This window comes from Malaclemys terrapin, chromosome 10 (genome assembly GCF_027887155.1).
Source record: "Malaclemys terrapin pileata isolate rMalTer1 chromosome 10, rMalTer1.hap1, whole genome shotgun sequence".
Lineage (NCBI taxonomy): Eukaryota > Metazoa > Chordata > Testudines > Emydidae > Malaclemys > Malaclemys terrapin.
In genome coordinates this window covers 32,495,345-32,516,781 of record NC_071514.1, presented here as the reverse complement: position 1 = coordinate 32,516,781, position 21,437 = coordinate 32,495,345, and the positions used below count along the sequence as shown (strand labels likewise).

Here is a 21,437-nt window from a genome sequence, read left to right as displayed (position 1 = left end):
TTGACCGGTTGAAAACTCTTGTGGTTTAATCTACAATTAACTTTGAGATGTGGGCTTGACAAAGGGAAACTTGCAGGGCATGTCCCCATGTGGATCAAAACCAAAGATGCTGGCACAACCCCCTGTGAAATGAAACTGCTCAGTGACTAACTTCTAATATTCCCCTTAGTCTGTTAGATGAGAATTTATTTAACATTAGCTACACATTAGTTTCATAATATCAATACCATTCTTTCAGGTCTTATTAAAAAAAAAAAATCTTCCTTCCACCTCTGAACGGTTCCAGATGACTAATGTATTTTATAAGTTATTTTTCTACCCAATGAAGAACTTCAACATGTTAAATATATTCTGTAATTTTCCATCTGTTGAGTGGCTCAAACTGTTAATCGTTAACACCAGAAAGGTTGCTATTCCAGCTGGTAAACTGCTCGAAACATTAAACATTTTACAGGAAGTTGCTTTTCCAGCATCTAAGTGGTTCTAAATGTTAGGATTTTTTTTTAATTTCTTACAAAAAAGAAAACAGTCCATCTGCACTCAGCTGCTCCAAACTTTCTTAGCATTCTAGACCTGTTTAGATTTTGCTCATGAAGCCAAGTGTGAAATCCATGGCCACAAACCAAATCCTGCCCCAGAAGCAGGAGATTTGCAGAAGTCATCTTGGAAGCTACCAGCAAATGGAAAAGCAGCAACTGTATATTTAGAAAAGAAAAACCTCTTCAGAAATCTCATTTTAAACTGGGGGTATTTTCAGGCCTTTGGCTGTCTCTAGATAGCTGAAGCCTGTAGTGGCTTGTACTTAGTTAATATTGATTGCACTTGCATTAATAAATTCACAAGCTAAACCAATATAACCAGTTTTAAACTGATATAAGAGCTGTCCACCCAGGTGTTTGCACTGGTTCAACTAAGTCAGTTTTTAAAACAATTTCAGTTGAACTGGGTCAAGTTTTTGGGTAGACAAGGTCTTAGATTATAAACCCTTCAGGCAGGACTCTCTCTTACTATATGTTCATCTAGATAGAGCCCAGCACAGGTGGGGCCTTAACATCAGTGAAACTGTTTTCTTAGGACAGTTCTCTTAATAAGCAACTGGTATGGGAACCACTTACAGGCTATATATATATATGTATAGGCTGGTGAATTTTAAGTTATCCTTTATATAAATATCTTAATTATGGACTCAAAATTAATGTGGTTTTCAAGCTGCCTTGAAAGTTCTACTTTTTCACTAGCCTCAAACCAGCAAAATAACCCCACCAAATCCTCCATTCTTGCCATATAAAGCATACTGTGATGTTGCATCGAAATGTGATATTTATTACAATAATGAGACATTATTAAAGTCCTCTATATAAAGCCACAGGAGAACCTTTAAATGTTTGGTGGTGGGGAGCAGTTTCAAGAAGGATCTTAAAGCACGGATGCTTACTGATATGTGGAGACCACCTGTCAGCCGCCGTGACCCTCCCACATACTTCCATCTGGTATGACAGAAGTCACTGGCAAACCCACATCCCCCTCCTGTATCTTTTAGAGAGGCAGTGGCAGGTCTGCATGTTTCCTATAGCCTTTGTGGGTCATACCATCTTTTCTCTTCTTTGACCCATCTGTTTCCTAAGCTTTCCACTTTTATTCCCCTCTGAACCTAGGACCCCTTTTCCCTTTGCCTTATGGGGTCTCCCTCTATCCTTGAATAGGGTCACCCCATTCTCCTCCTCTCCTGCTTTACCCATGAGAGCCTCAAGAAGCTGTTTATGGCTAGTGAGTAAGGTTTCTGATGGTTGCCACTTCCTGTCTCCAGATACCTCTTTCTGTCACAGATGGGGAAACAACATAAGGAATGGAGCAACCTCAGCAGCAGGTGGAGCATTAAAAATGCATCTGGGTAGGAGAGTGGCCATGAAAATGCTGCTCAGTCTCCTCTTCCCATGGCAAAGAGGCAGCAGCTGAGGACAGGCCAGTAGATGGAGATCCTGCAAGGTTTCTGATGGTTGCCACTTCCTGTCTCCAGATACCTCTTTCTGTCACAGATGGGGAAACAACATAAGGAATGGAGCAACCTCAGCAGCAGGTGGAGCATTAAAAATGCATCTGGGTAGGAGAGTGGCCATGAAAATGCTGCTCAGTCTCCTCTTCCCATGGCAAAGAGGCAGCAGCTGAGGACAGGCCAGTAGATGGAGATCCTGCAAACCAAAGTGGGACTCTTGGCAAGAGTACATAGCAGCATCAACATACTGCTCAGAGGTATAGATAGGCTCACATAGTTAAACAGGTGACATACCACGCAGATCAGCTTGAGCAATGTGCTGAAAGGAATATCTGATTGTTACTAGAAAACGTGTAGCTATCAGGTAGGGGAAAGGATGGAATAAGAGGAAGAGGGGAGGCGCTTAGGAAGAAGAGCCTCTTTCAAGGTCACCTTTTCCCAAAATTGGGGATGGGAGATCGAAGAGAGCTCTCATACTGCTTTTGATGGCTGAGGGTTGCTGCAGTGCTGGCAACTCTCTCAGGAATGGTTCGGGAAGATCTGCTGCCATACCTGAGGCAGACACTCATTTATCTGAGACACTGTGCTCTGACTGCTAACAACCAGCTCAAATTGGCTTATTTTTTCACATTTGTCAAGGAGCCAGCTGCATTGGCTCAGCTGTGGCTCTACAAAGAGGGAAGTACAGAACCAGAAGAAGTTTTACAAGTCGTTATTCTTATTCATTTCTCCTCTCTGCACCCGTCTCCTCTTGATTTTTTTTTTAAACTCAGTTTATATCAAGTCGTCCTTTGTTATTTGGAACTCTGGGAATATTTTTAGTATATTTCCTTGCAGACAGATACTCCAACCTGATTGTATGTCTCTTACTGTAGCCCTTGATGAAGATAAGCCATTGTCCCTTTGCTCTCAGATAACACAACCTGGATAACATAATGCCTTTACAACACTGAAAAGGCTTCACTCCCCCTAAGGTGGTTGTCATAGGGTTTACTACTCATCAACCTGTGGCCACGTCGCGGGATTAGTTCTCGACCACCCCTACTTCGGTCAGTTACCTGTGGTCTTGCTCCTTCTCTGTGGAATCAGGTTACTCCCTCAGCATAACTCAGGGCGTTCCCTCTTAGTGGCTTGGCCTTTGGCCAGGTCACTATAGTTTTCCCCTTCTAGGGTATAAATATCTCTTTGGACTCACTTTCTCAGGCAGTCTTCTGATCTACTGCCCAGACTGTGCCACTTCCTCAGTGACTGGTAGGGGAACCTGGGCCCAGCCATTACTCCGGGTTCCATCCACCCCAGGGACCTTATATCTAGCAACAGCGGGCTACGCAATCCCAGACGCCGTTGCTGTTTCCCTGGCCTGCTTCTCATATCCCTTCCCTATCTCTGGCCCCCCTCTGCGTTACAACTGCAGCGTCCTCTGCTTCCTGTGGGTATTTGACCCTTCTCGGGCTCTTGCCAGAGTCTGTAGCCCAAGGCAGGATTCCAAGGTTTACTCTCTCCCTTGACAACCTCCTTCTGTCTTGCAAACTATTCTCTTCTTTAGGGGGTGATTGCCCAGTTCCTTCCTGAGGTCCACTTCCTGGTTGTATGTCACTTGAGTCTGCCCCTGCCCCGCTGGGCTTCATCATCAATCAGCTTTTCAGCTCTGACTCTCTTCCAGGTGCAACCTGTCACAGCATTGATTATCTCTTTTTACACACTCAGGCCTTTTGTGGGATAAACACTCAGCACAATGGTGTTATAAGGTACTGCATGATTTCAATACCATACCCATATATATGGCAGAAAAGACCCCAAGGTAGCTGGTGCATTGCTCCCTGTTGGGAACTTTTGATGTCTGTATTACCTAAAGTTTTCTGGAGTGCCATTCTTCCCCCTTCTCCCGAAATCATTCCGTAAAGGCAACTACCAGAAGAAGTTGTTCCAGGAATAACAATATTGCAGCAACAGAAAAGCTGAGAAGCAAGTGCTGGGATCACCTGGAACTACAGCCAGGTGGGAATGAGATAATTTGTGGTGAGTCAAAGAATACTGAAGCTGCGCCAGCTGCTAGTTGCGGTGTGTTTTTATCTATACGTTGCTAGTAGTTGGGAGGTGTAGTTGACTTACGCATGAGCTTTAGTGCGAGTGCATGGCGATGCTCTTGAGTGGTTGACATTCTTTCTTGGAAAATTGTTTGGAGCAATAATAATAATTAATAAAATATCTAGCTATGACTTTTCATCAGTATATCTCAAATCATTTGACAAAGGAGGCCAGCATTACTGTCCTCCATTTTAGAGATGGGAAAACATAGAGGGGAAGTGAGTTGCCTGGGTTACTCAGCAGGCCCGTGGCAGTGCTGGGAATAGATTTCAGGTCTCCTAAGTCCCAGTCCAGTGCTCTATCTACTAGGCCACTCGGCCTCTGCTTGTCCTTGAGTGGTGTGTTGTACCACACAACTCTGTCTCATTTTCCCTCCTGTCCAATGTAAATGTGGGCTGTTGGGATTACTAGTGATGAGACATCACAGGTCACAATGCTTTCAGTACATTGATAACACCCAGCTGTATATCTCTCTCTCTCTCATCCAACCCATCTACTGCTGCTTAGTGCCTTTTCTAGTGTCTGGTTCAGGTTGGGGCACAAATGAGAGCTATTGGTTAGATGGCAGAAGAAACCTGTGGCTAAAATGCGGATTATGCTGATACACTGAGGGAAGCAATGAGAAGATATGGTGAGAATTTTATCTACCTCTTTGAAAGGTATGTGCCTGCAAATTCAGAGTTGGCATGCTCAGGTAGTTTTGGTTCTCCAGCTGGTGTTAACAGCAGCAGTAACCAGGAAGAGTTATTTTCATCTACAGCTGGCCAGAGGAGTGCAACGATTTTTCTGGTTAATGTAAGGATTAATTAGTTTGTTTGCATTATACAGTGATTTGAAGATGTAAAGTGTTATACTCTTGCTACAATTAGGAGAGGAATTATTCTTAATTGCTTATTTATCTAATATAATGACCTAACCCACCTCTGCTTGGATTGTTGAACGCTTTCACCCATGGATACAAGGTCAAATCTCAGATGGTGTTGAAATATCCATTGATGTTTTAAGTTGGTTTCATTGATGCTGTTTTGGATATTTTAAGCATGGGAGCAGATTTTTTTCTTCTTCAGCACACAAATTCTGAAGCAGGTAGTGCAGATCATCAAAATAAAATCTGCCTTCTTGAGTATTTGTAGTCTCAATAAATGTATCTCACAAAACCTTTGTATATATACCAGCTGTACCACCTTGTTCTGCTATCAAAGAATGAGAAGGTTTGGCTGGGTCTCTGCTTGGATGGAAGTCTTACATCACCTGGAAGAAGCAAGTAGTGGTGCTGCTTATTATAGTAGATTGCATTCTTTCCTCTGAATCACTAATGAGTCAATATCCCAGCAAGGAGTTAAGGACCCATGTGCTACTAGCGATGTTCTTGTTGGATGAAAGTGATACCAATTTTTAAAAAGGGCTCCAGAGGTGATCCCAGCAATTACAGGTGGGTAAGCCTCACTTCAGTATTGGGCAAACTTGTTGAAACTATAGTAAAGAACAAAATTGTCAGACACGTAGATGAACATTATTTTTTGGGGAAAAGTCAACATGGTATTTGTAAAGGGAAATTATGCCTCACCAATCTGCTAAAATTCTTTGAGAGTGTCAAAAAGCCTGTGGACAAAGGGGATCCAGTGGATATAGTGTACTTAGATTTTCAGAAAGCCTTTGACAAGGTCCCTCATCAAAGGCTCTTAAGCAAAGTAAGCTGTCATGAGATAAGAGGGAAGGTCCTCTCATGGATTGGTAACTCGTTAAAAGATAGGAAACAAAGGATAGGAATAAATGGTCAGTTTTCAGAATGGAGCGAGGTAAATAGTGGTGTCCCCCAGGGGTCTGTACTGGGACCAGTCCTATTTAACATATTAATAAATGACCTGGAAAAAGGGGTAAACAGTGAGGTGTCAAAATTTGCAGATAATACAAAACTACTGAAGATAGTTAAGTCCCAGGCAGACTGTGAAGAGCTACAAAAGGATCTCTCAAAACTGGGTGACTGGACAACAAAATGGCAGATGAAGTTCAATGTTGATAAATGCAAAGTAATGCACATTGGAAAACATAATCCCAACTATACAAATAAAATGATGGGGTCTAAATTAGCTATTACCACTCAAGAAAGAGATCTTGGTATCATTGTGGATAGTTCTCTAAAAACATCCACTCAATGTGCAGCCGCAGTCAAAAAAAGTGAATGGGGGGAGGGATAGCTCAGTGGTTTGAGCATTGGCCTGCTAAACCCAGGGTTGTGAGTTCAATCCTTGAGGGGGCCACTTAAGGGTCTGGGGCGAAAATCAGCATTTGATCCTGCTAGTGAAGGCAGGAGGCTGGACTCAATGACCTTTCAAGGTCCCTTCTAGTTCTAGGAGATAGGATATCTCTATTAATTTAAAATTTAATTTAATGTTGGGAACCATTAAGAAAGGGATAGATAATATCATATTGCCTCTATATAAATCCATGGCACACCCACATCTTGAATACTGCATGCAGATGTGGTCGCCCCATCTCAAAAAAAGATATATTGGAATTGGAAGAGGTTCAGAAAAGGGCAACAAAAATTATTAGGGGTATGGAACTTTCCGTATGAGGAGAGATTAATAAGACTGGGACTTTGCAGCTTGGAAAAGAGATGACTAAGGGGGGATATGATAGAGGTCTATAAAATCATGACTGCTGTGTAGAAAGTAAACAAGGAAGTGTTATTTACTCCTTCTAGAACTAGGAGTCACCAAATGAAATTAATAGGCAGCAGGTTTAAAACAAATAAAAGGAAGTATTTCTTCTTCTTCGAGAGATGTCCCTGTGGGTGCTCCACTGTAGGTGCTGGTGCGTCCCTGCGCCTTCGCCCGGAGATTTTTACAGCAGTACTCATAGCGGCCACACATGCTCAGAAGCTGCCCCCCGCTGTGACTCTAGGTTAATAGTACGCATGCGTGGCCGGTCTCCTCAGTTCCTTCTCAACCGTCCCCGGCCTGAGACGGAGCTCAGCAGACTCATTAGCAAATCCTTCACTCTTACCTTTTAGTAACCAGTTCTTGTCAGTTTTTTTTTTCTGTTAGTATAGTTACTTACCCAGTTCATCTGTTTAAAAAAAAAAAAAAAAAAAAAAAAATTTTCTCTGTCAGCCGCGGCTATGCCGGGCTCCACAGGTTTCAAACGCTGCGCTACCTGCAAGGAAGCTATCCCGTTGTCGGACGGACACTCAAAGTGCATAAAATGTTTGGGGGAAGCTCACATTCCCCAAAAATGTGCCCACTGCTGTAAACTCAGCTCCAGGGCACGGAAAGACAGGGAGCTTAAATTCAAACTGCTCCTGCTTCAAAAATCTATCGGGTCAGTTTCAGACCCAGGCATTGAAGCCGGCTCCGCTACCCGACACAGCCCCCCCCCCCCCCTCAAAGAAGCTCAAGAAGTCTACGAAAAAGGGGCACTTTTCCTCACCGAACAAGACTATGAGGCATAAAGTTTCTCCAGGCAGATCAACGATCTCTCTGCCTGTGATCCCTCGCCTCAGCAATTTCCATGAGCCAGGCTCCTCCGGAACAGCGCAAAAGCCGCCTGAGGCTTCAGCGCCGCCGAGAAGCTCCGGTGCCGAGGCATCAGGCTTCCAGTTGCCTGCCTCAGTTACGGCACCGTTCGGCACCGCGAATGAGACGGTGCCGACATTCCACAGCACGCCTCACCCGAGGCAGCCTGACATTTCTCGCCCGGCACCGACCGCGGCACCGACGCCTGCGGGGCATTCTGACACACAGATCACAGCCAGAAGCCCCGATCGCGGGAATGCTCTTGTGCGGCAGCCTCTATCGGCTCAGCTTTCATCTCCCGCAGGAGCTTCATTCACTTTTTTTACCCAGACAGCTGATCTTCTAGTATCACCTACCTTGCAGTCTCCGCTCATGAATGCATACTCTTTTTCAATGCCTGAGTCAGAATCTGAGCAGTTTTCCTCCAGTGAGGAGGAAGCAGATCCACAGGGAGTTTTTTCTCCATATCATGACTCCCAGCCCCGGACCCAGAGCAATAAGGGTTATGGAAATACTACCTCATCCCACTCTCAGGACCCTGCCCCTTGGGGGATGAACCCCTGGATGGCACCACCTATGCCCTACCCGCCACCATGGCAATACTGGACACCATGGACATCATACCCTCGGGAACACATGCCCCGTGGCCACTCGACCAGGCGCAACACTGATCCAGCGCCGTCTCCTAATGCATATGCCAGTGACACGAGACGCCTGGCAACACAGCCACGCTCCCAGGATAAACCTAGCCCTTCTCCTGGTCCAACAGACCCGGAGTTAGCACCTGAGGAAGCATTACTTCCCCTTCCTCCCACTCCCTCTGATGAATATACAAAATTCCAGGACCTCTTTAAGAGAGTTGCTAGTGACCTGAACATTAACCTGGACGTGGTTCCCGAACAACAGCATGAGCTAACGAACATCCTACAGCCCCCTTCTTCCTCCAGAGTGGCACTCCCAATTAACGCAGCCCTTTTAGAACCTGCTAAGTCCATCTGGCAGACTCCAGCGACAAGCCTACCTACCTGCAAGCAAGCGGACAAGAAGTATTTTATTTCTCCAAAGGACTCTGAATTCCTTTTTACCCACCCAGCACCAAACTCATTGGTAGTAGACGCTGCGAACCAGAGGGCTAGACAACAGTATTCTCGTTCTGCCCCACCTAACAAGGATAGCAAACGACTGGACCTGTTTGGTCGCAAGGTCTATGCATCCTCCACCCTCCAATTTCGTATAGCTAATTATACTGCAGTCCTGGCAAAATACGACCATAAAAACTATAATAAGTTAATGGACTTTATTGATGACATTCCAGAACAAAGAAAACAACAGTTCAGAGCTATGGTTTCTGAGGGCCAAGCCATCTCACGCACCGCTCTCCAAGCAGCCCTCGATGTAGCCAACACAGCGGCAAGATCTACCGCTACAGCGATAGTCATGCGACGGGGCTCATGGCTCTCCTCTTCCTTTTTTCCTCGCGAAGTTCAGAACACAATTGAAGATCTTCCCTTTGACGGTGACAAACTCTTTGCTTCTAACACGAATGAAGTGCTTCATTCAATGAAAGACTCCAGAACAACCCTCCGGTCTCTAGGTCTCCAGGCACCTACGGCAAGAAGACGACAATATCGATACCAACCATACCACCGGCCACGTTATCCCACATTTACACAACCTTCCCATAGACCGCAGGAACAGCAACAGCCGCAACGTTCACGACCAAGATTCCAGCGACGTCGCCCAAACTCTGCAGGGGCGCCTCAACCCCCACCAGCTAATAGGCAGATTTGAAGACTTGGTCGAGGGTTTAGAAAGCAACGCCCTCACTTCAGCCGGCACACCAATCTTTGGACACCGCCTACGACCTTTTTTCCAACAATGGAGGAAGATTACCTCCGACAAGTGGGTCTTAGAGGTAGTTACAATTGGATACGTCATCCCCTTCCTCTCCTTACCTCCCACCCACCCACCCTCCCCGTCCCTCTTCAGGGACCCTTCTCACGAGCAGCTACTTCTCCAAGAAGTGCAACATCTCCTTCATCTGGGAGCAGTAGAAATCGTGCCAGAGCGACACAGAGGGAAGGGTTTTTACTCCCATTATTTCTTAACGGAGAAGAAAAATGGGGGATGGCGACCAATCCTCGATCTCAGGCGGCTCAACAGATTCATCAAAAAGCAAACGTTCAAGATGGTGACCCTCACTACCATAATCCCAGCGCTGGAGCAGGGCGACTGGTTTTCTGCCCTCGACCTACAAGATGCCTATTTCCATGTCACTATACATCCGGCCCACAGACGTTTCCTCCGATTTACCCTTGGTTCCACACATTTCCAATACAGGGTACTCCCCTTCAGACTATCTACAGCCCCCCGTGCTTTTTCCAAACTTCTAGCTGTAGTCACTGCTCACCTCAGGAGACAAGGGGTAGTAATATTCCCTTACCTCGACGATTGCCTCCTCAAAGCTTCTACATTCGACGAGGCGCTCCGGTTCACACGGCTCACAGTCGAGTGCTTTCTTTCTCTCAGCCTACAAATAAACAGAGACAAATCCACATTACGCCCCACCCAGCACCTGCAGTTCATAGGCGCAGACCTCGACTCTCGGACGGGGCTGGCATCGCTCCCACCCGATCGCTTCAGTTCCATACACCAACTGGCCACAATTCTTCGCAACAGCCCTCAGGTAACTGCCCGGGACTGCCTGCAACTACTAGGTCACATGGCCTCGTGCACTTTTGTTGTCCGGAATGCACGCCTACACATGAGGTGCTTCCAAGCGTGGCTGGCAACAGTTTACAAACCGAATATGCATTCTTTAAACAAGACTCTCTCCCTGCCTACTCCAGTCAAAGATTCGCTACATTGGTGGACCGTCCACTCCAACCTCTGTTCTGGAGTCCCGTTTCTTCAACAGGCTCCATCACGCATTCTGACCACCGATGCATCTATGACAGGGTGGGGTGCACATATGTCTCATCACACAGTACAGGGACTATGGTCACCAACCGAGACCTCCCTGCACATAAATGTTCTAGAACTTCGAGCCATTCGCAACGCGTGCCGTCACTTCCTGCCACTAATCAAACATCATCACGTACGCATAATGACGGACAACATTGCATGCATGTTTTACGTAAACAGGCAGGGCGGAGCTCGTTCCCATTCGCTGTGCACAGAGGCTATGAAGCTCTGGAATTGGTGTATTGCGAACAACATCCGGGTATCAGCAGCCTATCTTCCCGGAATCATGAACACCACAGCGGACGAACTGAGCAGACACTTCCCATGGGACCACGAGTGGGAGATAGACGAGAAAACCATTCACGATGTATTCAGCACCTGGGGTTACCCAACCATAGACTTGTTTGCAACTGCAAAAAACAAGAAATGTCTCAATTTCTGCTCCAGAGCAGGACTGGGCAAACATTCCCTGGGGGACGCATTCATGATCTCATGGCACCAAAACCTATTTTATGCGTTTCCCCCGATACCAGTTCTCAACAGGGTCCTGATAAAAATACGAACGGATCGAGCCAAGGTGATCCTCATTGCCCCATCGTGGCCCAGACAACCATGGTTTCCCTTCCTCACCAGAATGTCAATCCAACCACCAATCTCCCTGCCGCTTATTCCGAACCTTCTATCTCAACTGCACGGCCGTTTTCTCCACCCCAACCTGCCCATGCTTCACCTCAAGGCCTGGTTCCTACGTGGTTCTCCCAACGCGAATTAGATTGCTCCAAACAAGTTCAGGAGGTACTCCTACATAGCAGAACGCTATCTACTCACAAGACCTATCTTCAAAAGTGGAAACGGTTCACACATTGGTGTTCTGTTCAACATCTTTGTCCTACCTCGGTACCTCTTTCATTTATATTGGACTATCTCTTGGGCCTTAAGCAATCTGGCCTTTCCTTCAGCTCCATCAGGGTCCATTTAGCTGCTATTACGACTTTCTACGACAGAATTGATGATACGTCTGTCTTTGCTCACGCTACTACGAAGCGTTTCCTCAAGGGTCTACAAACCTTATATCCAGACATTAAACCACCGACCACCCCGTGGGACCTTCATCTGGTACTATCTGCCCTAACTCAACAACCTTTTGAACCCCTAGCCACGTGCTCCCTCTTACACCTCTCGATGAAAACAGCGTTTCTCGTGGCAATTACTTCTGCCAGACGGGCAGGAGAAATAGCAGCTCTCATGGCACACCCACCATATACGATATTTTTTAAAGACAAGGTTACCCTCAGATTACATCCCAAATTTCTTCCGAAGGTCCACTCGTCATTCCATATTAATGAACCCATACACCTGCTGACTTTTTTTCCGAAACCACATGCGAACTCCTTCGAAACCTCAATGCATACACTAGATGTACGCAGAGCCTTGTCATTCTATTTGGATAGAACCAAACCTTTTAGAGCTTCCTCCAGACTTTTTGTCTCTATCGCCGACCGCTCTAAAGGCACGCCTATTTCCACCCAGAGACTCTCGAACTGGATCTCCCAGTGTATCCGACTGTGCTATCACTTGAAGGAGGTTACACCTCCAGACGGCATTAGAACACACTCCACTAGATCTCTGGCTGCCTCAGTCGCGTTCTTACGCAAAGTTCCCTTGGCTGACATTTGTAAAGCAGCCACCTGGTCCTCGGACCACACTTTTGTTAAACATTATGCCCTTACTCAAGGCCCTCTCTCTGACATACGCTTGGGCAGAGCGGTACTTTCAACGGCGTTCCTGCCAGATCCGAAGTCCCTACCTCCTTAAGATACACAGCTTTTAAGTCACCTACAGTGGAGCACCCACAAGGACATCTCTCGAAGAAGAAGAGGAGGTTACTCACCCTGTGCAGTAACTGACGTTCTTCGAGATGAGTGTCCCTGTGGGTGCTCCACTACCCACCCTCCTCCCCTCTACTTCGGAGTTGGGGGCCTCCGTGGTAGAGAAGGAACTGAGGAGACCGGCCACGCATGCGTACTATTAACCTAGAGTCACAGCGGGGGGCAGCTTCTGAGCATGCGTGGCCGCTATGAGTACTGCTGTAAAAATCTCCGGGCGAAGGCGCAGGGACGCACCAGCACCTACAGTGGAGCACCCACAGGGACACTCATCTCGAAGAACGTCAGTTACTGCACAGGGTGAGTAACCTCCTCTTCACACAATGCACAGTCAACCTGTGGAACTCTTTACCAGAGGATGTTGTGAAGGCCAAGACTATAACAGGGCTCAAAAAAGAACTAGATTAATTCATGGAGGATAGGTCCCCCAATGGCTTTTAGACAGGATGGGCAGGGAAGGTGTCCCTAGCCTCTGTTTGCCAGAAGGTGGGAATGAGCGACAGGGAATGGATCACTTGATGACTGCCTGTTCCGTTCATTCCCTCTGGGGCACCCGGCATTGGCCACTGTCGGAAGACAGGATACTGGGCTAGATGGACCTTTGGTCTGATCCAGTATGGCCATTCTTATGAAAAGACAGGGGAAAGTTAATGGACGTTGCAAGGAACAAATTCAGTGACTCAAATATTTTTATCCAGGGAAGAAAATTCCAAACCCACGCAGGTTCTGTTCAAATTCTGATCATAAGAAGCTATTAAAGTTTTCCCAAACTTGTATCAATCACTCCAGAAAGGAGAAGTACCCCTTTTGGCTTAGAGGGTAAAGGAGAGGGCTCTGTAGGATCCCACCTACTTTCTAAACATGTTCTCAGATTAATGTGGTAATCTTTTGAAAAGAAACTCTTTTCTTTAAAGCACTGAAATCCCTGACCCACTATTAACTAGTTAGCTAGTGGTACAACAGACAAAATGGTAGTGCCGACCATGTTTGTCTAGATAAACAACTCTTCAGTTGCAAAAATTGCTAGGACATCTAATCATTTGTAGAAGAAAGGTAGTTCATAGACCTGTAATTGTTTGCAAAGCAAGATTTATCATGCACATATTATTTGTTGCTGGTAATATAGCTCACATGTCACTCTCATCTACAATCAAGCCCTCATTTTAACATCACACTGAATGATCTTTAGAAAATAGTGTTACAATGAGAAGGGTTGATAATAAGAGTTCCTTCCCGTGGAAAGCACTGTAAATATTGGTACCAACAACTTGGAGATTTATTGGTAATGTAAGGGAATCAAGCTATAAACAAGAGCAATTGTAGAGAGTTCTGTTGTTTTGGGTTGTTTTTTTTTTTATTCTCTCCATCACCGCAATTCATTTCTTAGCTATTTCTGCATGAGCAGGATAGGGTATGGTGCAAATGTAAGGTTCATGACCTAAAAAGCCCCCAAGCACCTTTCCTTTAGGCTCCTAATGGCTATTTTATTTAGTTAGTCACAGCAATTGCATCTGCAAATAGAGCTTTCTCTGGATATTTTACCAATAAGCAATAGACACATGATACAGATTTCTTTTACGAAGCACAAATAAAACATGTGCCATCAATGTTAATAGTTATGAAAAACATTAAAAAATATCTTGTGCCAGTAGATTACTGAGGAATCACAATTCACATAATATTTTCTTTAACAGTTATTTTAACATAATATTTAACCTCTTTTTTTTTTTTGAGGGACTTACAGATATAAAATTGTTAGTGGAGAGGGAAAAAAAAGAATGCTGGGAAAATAATGTCTCAGCCCAAGAGAATTATGAGCTGTGAAGTACAGCTTGGAAGCATTGGTGGCTAGTCAACAATTTTCCATTAAGTTTTGCTATTGAGTAATGGGAAATTTTTTATGATTTTGGTTTCAAGTGGTTAAGCAGTTAATGAGGTGTTCCTGCTGCATTTTTTTTTTTTAACCTAAAATTTGGACTGACTGCAAACATACAGGAGATCAGTGATGAAAACACAAAAGTTTTAAAAAATATTCAGACCTCTTGCACTGAAGCAGTAAATTTCTTTGGAAAATAATATTTGTAAATAAGCCATTTTTCTGGTTAATAACCAAGGTGTAACTGAACACCGTTAGTTTTCTAAATCACCATTTGTTACCCAGTAGTGATCTAGTTTTGAAGAAATGATTCTAGCTCCTAAAAACATATTTGACAGTCTAGTTTATGTTGTATTTTCAGTTTTGTTTTCCTAACTTGTTGCTAGCACACTGCAGGAGTGGAAAATTGCTCATTTATTGGCTATTAAAGATTGACTTACTAGCCAGTCATAACACAGGATGAACGCTGTATGGTTTTAAAGCAACTGCTCAATGAAAATATAGGGACTTCTATACTACCAAGGAAGCTGCTGTATAATATAGACAATGGGAAACGTAAAGTTTACCTCATAGAATGAATAAATGGTTGAATGTATAAGAACCCCTTACTTACCTCAGATGGTGTTTGTTAGGATTTATTTATATTTGCAGAGCCATTGAAGATGTCAAGTCCTATAAATACTACAATTTATTAATAGTATTGTTATTATAGTATCTTTATTAAATAGTATTAATAGTGTGTGTTTATGAGCTAATATTATTGAATAAAAGTATAAATACATAAAACAGTATGAAACCATGTGCCAGGAAATGTAACATTAGAAGGGTGACCTTGAAGTCTCTTTGAGGCTGTCACATTTATCAGGTAACTTTCTTTCTTTCAGCTGACTTTGAAAATGGATAGTGTAGTTCAGTGGTTCAAGTCAACATTCTAGCTCATGGATTGTCTTCCCGAAATATGTGGGAAATAAACATTTCTGATATTGGGTGAGAGTAGTGAATATTTCTGTCTTTCCAGCACTTCCAGAAATAGGTGCTGCCAAATAATATGCAACGACAGACTATATAATCCCGTCTTTCTGTGGTCAGAATCTCAATTGGAATAATAGCTGAGAAGGAACTTTTAATGGCTTAGCTGCGCTTGCCAGAAAGTCTTTTTGAAAAAGTGTTTGAATTTTCCCTGCTCTGCTCTCCACATAGAATTCTGTGACTGATTTACCAATCGTTTATTTTAACCCTAGGAAGCAGTAAAGGGTTATTGGGCATTTTCAAACCAAAAACATCTTTTGAAATGTTCGGATATGTAGCTGACAACCTTTCAGGTTTAAAGAGGTGGATTTTACTTCCAAAAATAGAAGCAGACAGAAGACAGAGAAATATTTTATAATACAGTAAGTGACACACTTTCATAAAAATAATAACTTCTTGGAAGCAATATATCTGAAATTTCCAACCAAAAAAGACTAGCCTTAACTCTAATTTACGCATTTAGACAGATAAATAAAAAGGATTTAACCTCTTTGGTGAACTGAGGCATCATGCACTAAAAATGTTTAAAACTTCAAACAAAGAAAAACTTTCCATTTCTATCATCACTATTCATTCTAAAAACCCCAGAGGCGCAATTCATTGGAAATTAAGAGGTTTGAAATCTGGATCCAAAGTTTGCAAGTTGGGCTCATCTGTATTTCTTAAGAACAAAACAAATCTCACTTAACCTACCACTTTCACTGTGGCAGAATACATCTGGGTAGAATATGGCAGTTGTACAACTGACAGCAACAATGGTTTAGGATTTCTTGGGAATTTAGAAAAATACTAAGTTAATAAACTTAGTGCAGCCAGTGTTATTTTTCCAAAACCTAAGCAAGCAGTCATCGAGAGGTAAAACTTCCTGCTGCTAATATTCTAGGACTCTCTTTTTTTTTCTATAATGTGTACATATGTGCACAGTATGTTTATATATACTTATATAAATGTTAACTCTGTAATGTCTAATTAGTGTATAAAAGTCCTTTGCTAGTAACTGTAATGATATTCATCATGGTGAACTCATGTGTTTTCAAGGTGAATATGATATGTGGCCATAGAAATTGCATTGTAATTAATCTATCTTTATATGTTGGTCTAAGAGTATCTTTTATTTAAAAGAAAAATAATAGAGTATCAGTTTTGGAAATTCTGGTTTAGCATATTCCATATTTAGAAAGTTTTGCAAAATACGTAAAATCTCAAATGTTTTCAATATTGACATTTCTGGTCTCTCATCTAGCTAGGTTTTTGTAATGCTTAATAAGGCTATTTACCAAATATATTTCATAAGTTACAGTCTCATACCAGAAACTGGCACCTTTTTGCTTTATGAACATAGGAAATATTTTATAGTTTCTCCTTTTGGTATGACCCATGCTGACCTTAAAAATGCCAAGTACTGGAGTTTGTCTCTCAAAAGCCTCTCAAAAATCATAGTTGAAAGATATGACATCCTCATGAGAGATTATAACTGAGCTTCAACAGGACTCGGCTATAGTACAGCCTTCAACCTTCACAGCTCACTGAATCTAGTTATGCTTCACAGTCCACCTAAGTCAGATGGGGCATGTCCAAATGACCAAAATCAGAGGTGTAACAAAAACAAGGTAGAAGTCTCTGTATGCTGATTGACTAATCCCTTTAAGAACAGTATGTCTCAGCCATGTTGCTTTTATGATTCAGCAGTCAAGATGCTAACTGAATAAATGCCAGCACCAAAAGGTTTTTGTGGGACTTCTGAATACAAAATTTGGGATTTTTTTTAATCTCTCATTATTGCCTGGAAAATTTTTGACACATGATGTAATTTGGAGTTCTCTATAAGGTGCTTGGAGAAGAACATATATCCAACAGGACCTCCTAAAATTGACATAGATGTTATCACCGTGTGGATTAATATCTCTCATCTAATGGTAAATGCTCTGTAAGTTTTCAAACCTGAATGTAACTGGAGTAGATTTGTTGAGCAGTTTGCTTCCTTGAATCTACTACTGGATTTTTGAAGTTAGGGGTTAGAAAAATGGACATCGGAAGCTAAACAATTATAACAAAAATGATCCAGTGACTCTGCTGTGAAACACATAGAAACGTTTATTTTAGAGTTAGCAGTTCTGGGAGAGATTGTTGGCATATGTAATTTGGTCATTGAAGAGTTAATTTGCCATAGCTGAATCCCAATTGCTAAAATTAGTGGATATTGTCTATGTAGAATGTGTAGAAATCCAAAGAATCCCAACAAATACAGCTGAGCTTGCAGTTTATATCAGAATCCAAACTATTAAGGATACCTTCCTTCTGTTAATGTAGAGAAATTCCATTTCATATACATACTCCCTCCTTAATCTGGCTTCAGGGATCACAGGAAGAGCTTCGATTGTAAGTAGAACAATGTTAAAGTGAGGCCATGCCTCCCAGTCTGTTAGAGTTCATTCTTTATTTTTTAAACAAGTCTTTAAGTGAAAATTTTTAGCAGAAGGTGAGAGATGAGTATCAGTGGAGCCTAATCCTCAAGGCTGAAGGCTGAGAGATTCAGCACCTTTTCAAAGAGAATTGTGGAAGCTATATAGATAATTCCTGCTATTTGTTAAAGGGATCTTTGCACACCTCCCCAAGCACTGCTTTGAAACTTTCCCTGTCAGTGTTATTACTCATGAGGAAATTCTGCGCCAAAAAATTTAAAATTCTGCACCAAAATATTAAAAATTCTGCACACGATATTTTAAAATTCTGCATATTTCATTTGTCAGAATAACACAACATAATCACACCATTTTCAATTATTTGCTGACAAGTATTTTGAAATAAATTACCAAAGTAATTGAAAATGGTATGATTATGTTGTTATTGTGTTTCTGTGTTGTTTTGACAAAATATGAAGAATTTTGCAGAATTTTAAATTTTTTGGTGCAAAATTCCCTCAAGAATACCAGGGTTCTGTGTGGTGCAATCTGGGTGTGGGCAACTCCGTGGGGGATCTGGGTGTGAGGATGCACAGGGGCTCTGTGCAGGGTTCTGGATGCAGGGGGAATGGGACTCTGCAGGAGAGTCCAGGTGAAGGTGATTAGGGCTCCATGGGGGAGTGGGGCTTGGTGGGGTGGGGTTTCAGGGTGCCGCTGGTTGAAGCTCAGTGGGATGGCAGTCTGGGTATGGGGGGCTCTCACTACAGGGGTGAAGCTCAGCAGGGTGTGGATTTGGGAGGCTTGGGGGTGGGGCTCCTGATGCAGGGGGCGAGGCTTGGGGGTGGGGGGGGATGCAGGGCGGCTCAGTGGAGTTTTCTGGGTGTGGTGGAGCTCCTGATGCAGCGGGTGAGGCTTGGCGGTATGAAGGTTCGGGGAGCTCGGGGGATTCTTGGTGCGGGAGATTCCTGATGCGAGGGAGGCTTGGTAGGTGGCAGTGCCGGGTGCACAGGTGGGGGGAGGGGTCACTGTACAGGCAGTTGCTCCCCCTGTCTGCCCAATCCCCATGCATCCAGAACCCCCAGAACCCCCCGCCCCGCCAAGTCTCTCCCCCCATCGTGTAGAGCTTCCTGCAGTCAAGGCAAGTTTCTGAGGGTTGATCTGACCCAGCTCTGGCTTCTCTGTGTAGGGGAGGGGAAGGGGGAACTCCGTCTCCATTCTCCTCCTCCTCGCACTGTCCCTGGGTGGCCGGGGTACCCCCAGACTCCCCTCCCCCCAGTGATTTACCTCTTCCGGGATGCCCAAACAGATGTGTCTAGCTCAGGGGTGGCCAAGCTGTGGCTCTGGAGCCACATGCAGCTCTTCAGAGGTTAATATGCGGCTCCTTGTATAGGCGCCAACTTTCCAATGTGCTACAGGGTGCTCAGTGCTCAACTCCTTGCGCTGCCTCAGGCCCTGGCCCCACTCCCACTCCACTCCTTCCCCCAAGGCCCCCACCCCTTCTCCTGAGTCTGCTGCGCCCTTGCCGCCCCCCCCCCCCGCCTCCTCACACCACAAAACAGCTGATCACGGTGGGCGGGTGGCGCAGGGATGGAGGGTTAGGTACTGATCGGCGATGCTGCTAGTGGGTGGGAGACACTGGGGGCGGTGGGAAGCTGACAGGGGGCTGCTGATGTGTTACTGTGGTTCTTTGGCAGTGCACATTGGTAAATTCTGACTCCTTCTCAGGCGCAGGTTGACCACCCTGGTCTAGCTGCTGGGGAGGGGTGAGTGACCACTGGTGCAACTTCACTTTGCTTCCCCACAGAAACCATTTTCTGCAAGAAAGCCTGCGGGGAGGTGGAGGGGAGGCATTTTTCTGCTGTGCCACAATGGTGTAGAATTTCCCCAGGAATAGTGTTATTCATAGCGGTTGGTATGTGGATCTTCTCTATAGTTTGGAGTGATGGTGAACTTCAGCCTGGACCTGTCAGTACAGATAATATTATACAGTAACGGATGAATCTCCTAACATTCTGTAGCTTGAGGGTGATTTTTGAGGTGTCTGTTGACCACAGTTTCCTGCTGAATTGAGAACCTCAAGTTCATTTCAGTTTAATATTATTTCAGATTGCTGCCCAGAATGACTTCACTGATGCAGCTTTGTCCTGTGACTAGAAAGGGCAAGGGAACCTGAACAAGTTTTGGTTCTTGTTCTATGTGTAAAAGCCATACAGTTTAACAAAACTAAACCTGACTCATGTCATGACATGACGCTAGGGGAGGAGACAGATGTCAGAAAAAGCCAGTGGTTTAACTAGCTCTGCTGCCAATACAAGAAAGTCATGAGATTCTACAGGTTATTTTGTTATCATATTAAGGGCCTAATTCTGCAGTGTGCTGAATGCCTCCAAAGGGGTGTTAAACGCCTCTATTCAGTTCAGACAAAGGGCTGGTCTACACTGGGGGGGGATCGATCCAAGATACGCAACTTCAGCTACGCGAATAGCATAGCCGAAGTCGAAGTATCTTGGATCGAATTACCTGGGGTCCGGGATCGATGGCCGCAACTCCCCCATCAACTGTGCTACCGCCGCTCGCTCAGGTGGAGTTCCGGCTTTGACGGTGAGCGCGTTCGGGGATCGATATATCGCATCTTAACGAGACACGATATATCGATCCCGAATAAATCGATTGCTACCCACCGATACGGCGGGTAGTGAAGATGTACCCAAAGAGTCCAGCACAATGTCACGTTGGTGGGCATGTTGGAATATTAGAAATAAAATGACATGATTATGAATGGGAAAGCTATTTTAGATCAGAGTTAGAGGTTTCTACAATGGGTTTGTTACGATTTCGCTCTCCCTCTCATTCTACTTTGTAATCAGTTAGACTCATGGGAATTAAGGAAGTCTTGGCTTTCCACGTGGAGGGATATGAAACATGGCACATATAAAACTTATTAAAAAAATTAGGAAAACATTTCTTAATCTAAATGGCTATTTTTCAAAGGAAGTCTCCTTAAAGTGGAAATAGCTTGGATACAGCTTGGCATGCTTGACTGATCAGCTGCTAAAGTCTCTAATGATTGGTGCTCTATGTATACCTGGCTAGCTATTTTTATTTTTCCTGCAGGAAACAAGCAGGGTGATTTTATGGCATTTAACTCAGATACATCCAGTTCTTAAGATGCATGTTCTTCTCTGTTTATTATATTATATAATGATACATAATCGCTTATGGCTGAGCCCTCTTGTAATTTGAATATTTATTAGAAAAGCGAACACATTGACAAGCAGTTTGCAATAGAGTCTTCTCTGAAGTCAACCCTGTGAGGCTCAATGTGATGTTTGCATGAGCTCCCATTTCATATTTATTTGCTCTTGTTCTGTTTTGCAGTAATGGAAGAAGTGCTGGGCTAAATTCTGCTCTGCACAGGACCTGCACAACTTGCAGTTAGCCGTGTTAAATAGGCTTTTACCCATGTAAGTGCTAATTTGAGTGCCTAAATATAGGACTTGTGTGTAATGTTTAATAATAATTTTCATTAGCAGATCTCAAAGTGCTTTGCAAAGGAGGTCAGTATTGTTATCCCTATTTTCCAAATGGAAAAGCTGAGGCACAGAGAGGTGATGCAGCCACCCTGCAATCTAGTGGCAGAGCTAGGAATAGAATTCAGATCTCCTGAATCCCAGTCCAGTG

The 21,437-nt window shown here is 44.0% G+C and overlaps 1 protein-coding gene and 1 long non-coding RNA gene across 3 annotated transcripts in view; one reads left to right on the top strand and one right to left on the bottom strand.

Annotated features, from left to right (window-relative positions):
• The window catches only part of RORA (RAR related orphan receptor A), a 558,226-nt gene that overhangs the window by 191,773 nt on the left and 345,016 nt on the right, over positions 1-21,437 (top strand). The window lies entirely within an intron of this gene.
• LOC128844432 (uncharacterized) lies at positions 8,883-10,126 on the bottom strand. Its single transcript, XR_008446473.1, has 2 exons — positions 10,043-10,126; positions 8,883-9,205 (listed from the first exon to the last, which is right to left on the bottom strand). It is a non-coding gene; the product is annotated as an uncharacterized LOC128844432 (long non-coding RNA).